This window comes from Salmo trutta, unplaced genomic scaffold, assembly GCF_901001165.1.
Source record: "Salmo trutta unplaced genomic scaffold, fSalTru1.1, whole genome shotgun sequence".
Taxonomy (NCBI): domain Eukaryota; kingdom Metazoa; phylum Chordata; class Actinopteri; order Salmoniformes; family Salmonidae; genus Salmo; species Salmo trutta.
Genome location: NW_021823142.1, coordinates 35,107 through 42,500, shown reverse-complemented (window position 1 = coordinate 42,500; position 7,394 = coordinate 35,107). Strand labels below are relative to the sequence as shown.

Below are 7,394 nucleotides of genomic sequence, written 5' to 3'. Positions count from 1 at the left end.
GGCCCCAGTGTTGAGGGTCAGCGAAGTGGAGATGTTGTTTCCTAGCTTCACCACCTGGGGGCGGCCCGTCAGAAGGTCCAGGACCCAATTGCACAGGGCGGGGTTGAGACCCAGGGCCTTAAGCTTAATTAATTAAATCATATCAAATGATGAGCATGGAGGTGTTGAATACTGTAGTCAATTTTATTTTATTTATTTATTTCACCTTTATTTAACCAGGTAGGCCAGTTGAGAACAAGTCCTTTATTTAACCAGGTAGGCCAGTTGAGAACAAGTTCTCATTTACAACTGCGACCTGGCCAAGATAAAGCAAAGCAGTGCGACACAAACAACAACACAGAGTTACACATGGAATAAACAAACATACAGTCAATAACACAATAGAAAAAGTCTATACACAGTGTGTGCAAAGAGGTAAGATAAGGGAAGTAAGGCAATAAATAGGCCATAGTAGCAAAGTAATTACATTTTAGCAAATTAACACTGGAGCGATAGATGTTCCGATGATGTGCAAGTAGAAATACTGGGGTGCAAAAGACCAAAAAAGTAAATAAAAGCAATATGGGGATGAGGTAGGTAGGTAGATGGGCTATGTACAGGAGAGATATGAGTCTCCAACTTCAGCGATTTTTGCAATTCGTTCCAGTCATTGGCAGCAGAGAACTGGAAGGAAAGGCGGCCAAAGGAGGTGTTGGCTTTGGGGATGACCAGTGAGATATACCTACTGGAGCGTGTGCTACGAGTGGGTGTTGCTATGGTGACCAGTGAGCTGAGATAAGGCGGAGCTTTACCTAGCAAAGGCTTATAGATGACCTGGATGACCAATGAATAGCATTCTTACATAGGTATTCCTCGTCCAGGTGGGTTAGGGCAGTGGGCAGTGTGATGGCGATTGCATCTTCTGTGGACCTGTTGCGACGGCATGCAAATTGAAGTGGGTCTAGGGTGGCAGGTAAGGTGGAGGTGATATGATCCTTGACTAGTCTCTCAAAGCACTTCATGATGACAGGAGCGCTACGGGGCGATAGTCATTTAGATCAGTTATCTTTGCCTTCTTGGGTAAAGGAACAATGGTGGCCATTTTGAAGCATGTGGGGACAGCAGACTGGGATAGGGATTGATTGAATATGTCCGTAAACACACCAGCCAGCTGGTCTGTGCATGCTCTGAGAACGCGGCTAGGGATGCCGTCTGGGCCGGCAGCCTTGCGAGGGTTTATACGTTTAAATGTCTTACGCACGTCGGCCATGGAGAACGAGAGACCAGAAGGAGAGAGGGGGCCCACAGTCCTTGGTAGCGGGCCGTGTCGGTGGCACTGTATTAAAGTGTATTAAAGATGCCCCAAAGCGGGCGAAGAAGGTGTTTAGTTTGTCTGGGAGCGTGACGTCGGTGTCCGTGACGTGGCTCGTTTTCATTTTGTAATCCGTGATTGCCTGTAGACCCTGCCACATACGTCTCGTGTCTGAGCCGTTGAAATGCTTGATAATGTTTTGTTTTGTGATATCAACAGAGAGGTATATTTTCTGGGTGATTTAAATATTGACTGGCTTTCATTAAGCTGCCCCAATCAAGGTAACACTTCAAACTGTAACCAGTGCCTTCAAGCTGGATCAGGTTATCAGTCAACCTACCAGGGTAGTTACAAACAGCACAGGAATTAAATCATCAATATGTATTGATCACATCTTTACTAATGCTGCAGAAATTTCCTTTAAAGCAGTTTCCAAATCCATGGTGGTGCAAAAACAATCTCTCACTCAATGTGATCAAGACAAATGAGCTGATCTACAGGAAAAGGCGGGTCGAGAACACGCTCCCATTCTCATTGACGAGAGCTTCAAGTTCCTTGGTGTCTACATCAACAACAGAGGGTAGTGCGTATGGCCCAGTACATCACTGGGGCCAAGCTTCCTGCCATCCAGGACTTCTATACTAGCGGTGTCAGAGGAAGGCCCAAAATATTGTAAGACTCCAGCCACCCAAGTCAGACTGTTCTCTCTGCTACCAAAAGGCTTCTTAACAGCTTATACCCACAAGCCATAAGACTCCTGAACAATGAATCAAATGGACTATTAGCATTTTTATTAACACTGTTGCTATTTGTATTTTATTATCTACGCATAGTCACTTTACCCCTAACTGTGTTTACATATTACCTCCACTAACCTGTATATAGCCTCCACATTGACTCTGTACCGGTACCCCCTGTATATAGCCTCCACATTGACTCTGTACTGGTACCCCCCTGTATATAGCCTCCACATTGACACTGTACCGGTACCCCCCTGTATATAGCCTCCACATTGACTCTGTACCGGTACCCCCTGTATATAGCCTCCACATTGACTCTGTACCGGTACCCCCCTGTATATAGCCTCCACATTGACTCGGTACTGTAATACCCTGTATATAGCCTCCACATTGACTCTGTACCGGTACCCCCCTGTATATAGTCTCCACATTGACTCTGTACCGGTACCCCCTGTATATAGCCTCCACATTGACTCTGTACCGGTACCCCCCTGTATATAGCCTCCACATTGACTCTGTACTGGTACCCCCTGTATATAGCCTCCACATTGACTCTGTACCGGTACCCCCCTGTATATAGCCTCCACATTGACTCTGTACCGGTACCCCTGTACATAGCCTCCACATTGACTCTGTACCGGTACCCCCCTGTATATAGCCTCCACATTGACTCGGTACCGTAATACCCTGTATATAGCCTCCACATTGACTCTGTACCGGTACCCCCCTGTATATAGTCTCCACATTGACTCTGTACCGGTACCCCTGTATATAGCCTCCACATTGACTCTGTACCGGTACCCCCTGTATATAGCCTCCACATTGACTCTGTACCAGTACCCCCTGTATATAGCCTCCACATTGACTCTGTACCGGTACCCCCTGTATATAGCCTCCACATTGACTCTGTACCGGTACCCCCCTGTATATAGCCTCCACATTGACTCGGTACCGTAATACCCTGTATATAGCCTCCACATTGACTCTGTACCGGTACCCCCTGTATATAGCCTCCACATTGACTCTGTACCGGTACCCCCTGTATATAGCCTCCACATTGACTCTGTACCGGTACCCCCCTGTATATAGCCTCCACATTGACTCTGTACCGGTACCCCCTGTATATAGCCTCCACATTGACTCTGTACCGGTACCCCCTGTATATAGCCTCCACATTGACTCTGTACCGGTACCCCTGTATATAGCCTCCACATTGACTCTGTACCGGTACCCCCTGTCTATAGCCTCCACATTGACTCTGTACCGGTACACCCTGTATATAGCCTCCACATTGACTCTGTACCGGTACCCCCTGTATATAGCCTCCACATTGACTCTGTACCGGTACCCCCTGTATATAGCCTCCACATTGACTCTGTACCGGTACCCCCTGTATATAGTCTCCACATTGACTCTGTACCGGTACCCCCTGTATATAGCCTCCACATTGACTCAGTACCGGTACCCCCTGTACATAGCCTCCACATTGACTCTGTACCGGTACCCCCTGTATATAGCCTCTACATTGACTCTGTACCGGTACCCCCTGTATATAGCCTCTACATTGACTCTGTACCGGTACCCCCTGTATATAGCCCGCACATTGACTCTGTACCGGTACCCCCTGTATATAGCCTCTACATTGACTCTGTACCGGTACCCCCTGTATATAGCCTCCACATTGACTCTGTACCGGTACCCCCTGTATATAGCCTCCACATTGACTCTGTTACCGTACCCCCTGTATACAGCCTCCACATTGACTCTGGTACCGGTACCCCCTGTATATAGCCTCTACATTGACTCTGTACCGGTACCCCCTGTATATAGCCTCCACATTGACTCTGTACCGGTACCCCCTGTATATAGCCTCCACATTGACTCTGTACCGTACCCCCTGTATATAGCCTCCACATTGACTCTGTACCGGTACCCCCTGTATATACCCTCCACATTGACTCTGTACCGGTATCCCCTGTATATAGCCTCCACATTGACTCTGTACCGGTATCCCCTGTATATAGCCTCCACATTGACTCTGTACCGGTACCCCCTTGTATATAGCCTCCACATTGACTCTGTACCGGTACCCCCTGTATATAGCCTCTACATTGACTCTGTACCGGTACCCCCTGTATATAGCCTCCACATTGACTCTGTACCGGTACCCCCTGTATATAGCCTCCACATTGACTCTGTACCGTACCCCCTGTATATAGCCTCCACATTGACTCTGTACCGGTACCCCCTGTATATACCCTCCACATTGACTCTGTACCGGTATCCCCTGTATATAGCCTCCACATTGACTCTGTACCGGTACCCCCTGTATATAGCCTCCACATTGACTCTGTACCGGTACCCCCTGTATATAGCCTCCACATTGACTCTGTACCGGTACCCCCCTGTATATAGCCTCCATATTGACTCTGTACCGGTACCCCCTGTATATAGCCTCCACATTGACTCTATACCGGTACCCCCTGCATATAGCCTCCACATTGACTCTGTACCGGTACCCCATGTATATAGCCTCCACATTGACTCTGTACCGGTACCCCCTGTATATAGCCTCCACATTGACTCTGTACCGTAATACCCTGTATATAGCCTCCACATTGACTCTGTACCGGTACCCCCTGTATATAGCCTCCACATTGACTCTGTACCGGTACCCCCTGTATATAGCCTCCCCATTGACTCTGTACCGTAACCCCCTGTATATAGCCTCCACATTGACTCTGTACCGGTAACCCCTGTATATAGCCTCCACATTGACTCTGTACCGGTACCCCCTGTATATAGCCTCCACATTGACTCTGTACCGGTAACCCCCTGTATATAGCCTCCACATTGACTCTGTACCGGTACCCCCTGTATATAGCCTCCACATTGACTCTGTACCGGTACCCCCTGTATATAGCCTCCACATTGACTCTGTACCGGTACCCCCTGTATATAGCCTCCACATTGACTCTGTACCGGTACCCCCTGTATATAGCCTCCACATTGACTCTGTACCGGTACACCCTGTATATAGCCTCCACATTGACTCTGTACCGGTACCCCCTGTATATAGCCTCCACATTGACTCTGTACCGGTACCCCTGTATATAGCCTCCACATTGACTCTGTACCGGTACCCCCTGTATATAGCCTCGTTTTGTTATTTTATTGTGTTACTTTTTTTTAACTTTAGTTTATTTAGTAAATATTTTCTTAAAACTGCATTGTTGGTTAGGAGCTTGTAGGTAACAACATTTGATTTTGGTTTGTGTGTGCGAGTTAAACCGTAGCAAAGGGCTTCCTTAGTGATCCGTCTCCTGGTTGGCTGCGTGTGGTGGAGTAAGGCCTGTGATAGGCTGAGAGGAGAGGTCAGAGTGCGAGCGTGCCGAATGTTTAATTTGATTAACTTTATTAACAGCTCGGCAAACAAAACACACAAAGGGGGCCGTCCTTTCAGTCTGGCGAAATAAGGCAACACAATAAAAGATGACCCTTAATCCAACCCACAAATACTCTAAAACCATGACAACACAGCATTAGTTTAATACCTAGAGACAACAGACAACACAGCATTAGTTTAATACCTAGAGACAACAGACAACACAGCATTAGTTTAATACCTAGAGATGACAGACAACACAGCATTAGTTTAATACCTAGAGATGACAGACCTGACAACACAGCATTAGTTTAATACCTAGAGACAACAGACAACACAGCATTAGTTTAATACCTAGCGACAACAGACAACACAGCATTAGTTTAATACCTAGAGACGACAGACCTGACAACACAGCATTAGTTTAATACCTAGAGACGACAGACCATGACAACAGTTAAACGTTTCAGTCTACGTTATACATTCAGGTAATACCTCGACAGACAGACAGACAGACAGACAGACAGACAGACAGACAGGCAGGCAGGCAGGCAGGCAGGCAGGCAGGCAGGCAGGCAGGCAGACAGACAGACAGGCCTGTGATTCTGTCACTGTGTATACAGACACATCACACAGAGCAATGACCCTAAACATCAAACACACACTGACCTTCTAAACAAAACTACCATCATATTATCTACTGACAAAACAAATGCTCTCTCTCACACACACAACCTGAGGCCATTTTGAAGAAAAGCATGTTGAACACATACACTCTCACCTCGACTACCACAATACCACTCTCACCTCGACTACCACAATACCACTCTCACCTCGACTACCACAATACCACTCTCACCTCGACTACCACAATACCACTCTCACCTCGACTACCACAATACCACTATCACTGCTACTACTACTACTACTACTACTACTACTACTCCTGCTACTACTACTGCTACTACTACTACTACTACTATTACTACTACTACTACTACTCCTGCTACTACTACTACTACTACTACTACTACTACTACTACTACTACTACTACTACTGCTACTACTACTACTACTGCTACTACTACTACTGCTACTACTACTGCTACTACTACTACTACTATACTACTGTTACTATACTACTACTATACTACTATACTACTGTTACTATACTACTATACTACTGTTACTATACTACCACTATACTACTATACTACTGTTACTATACTACTGTTACTATACTACTATACTACTGTTACTATACTACTATACTACTATACTACCATCTACCACTATACTACTATACTACTATACTGCTTTTACTAAACTACCACTATACTACTATACTACTATACCACTATACCACTATACTACTACTACTATACCACTATACTACTACTACTATACTACTACTATTATACTACTATATCAGAGAGCCACTAAAAGTATGACAACAGCAGAGGCCTGCAGACAGCAAGTACCATCAGCCAATCAGGGCAACATTCCGCTGAACCCTGATCAGACACCAATGTAGACACGCAACACACACACACACACACACACACACACACTGTTTACAGATACACACACACGTGTCGTGTGTAGAAGAGGTGTACTCACCTCTGGGTGTTCTCTCCCTCTCTCTACCTCTCTCTCTCTCTCTACACCTCTCTACCTCTCTCTACACCCCTCTCTCTCTCTACACCTCTCTCTCTCTCCACACCTCCCTCTCTCTCTACACCTCTCTCTCTCTCCACACCCCTCTCTCTCTCTACACCTCTCTCTCTCTCTCTACACCCCTCTCTCTCTCTATACCTCTCTCTCTCTCTACACCCCTCTCTCTCTCTATACCTCTCTCTCTCTCTACACCCCTCTCTCTCTCTACACCCCTCTCCACACCCCTCTCTCTCTCTACACCTCTCTTTTTCTCTCTACCGTACCTCTGTCCTCGTTTTCTCACCTTCTCGTCTCCTCTCAG

The 7,394-nt window shown here is 46.5% G+C and overlaps 1 protein-coding gene and 1 long non-coding RNA gene across 2 annotated transcripts in view; both read right to left on the bottom strand.

Annotated features, from left to right (window-relative positions):
• The window catches only part of tfr2 (transferrin receptor 2), a gene marked incomplete at its 3' end in the record, with an annotated part of 17,575 nt that extends 10,527 nt beyond the window's left edge, over positions 1–7,048 (bottom strand). Inside the window, 1 exon segment of the mRNA XM_029747891.1 lies at positions 7,037–7,048.
• On the bottom strand, positions 5,225–6,355 carry LOC115189366 (uncharacterized). Its single transcript, XR_003876895.1, has 2 exons — positions 6,250–6,355; positions 5,225–6,197 (listed from the first exon to the last, which is right to left on the bottom strand). It is a non-coding gene; the product is annotated as an uncharacterized LOC115189366 (long non-coding RNA).
• Positions 7,049–7,394: the final 346 nt, after the last annotated feature.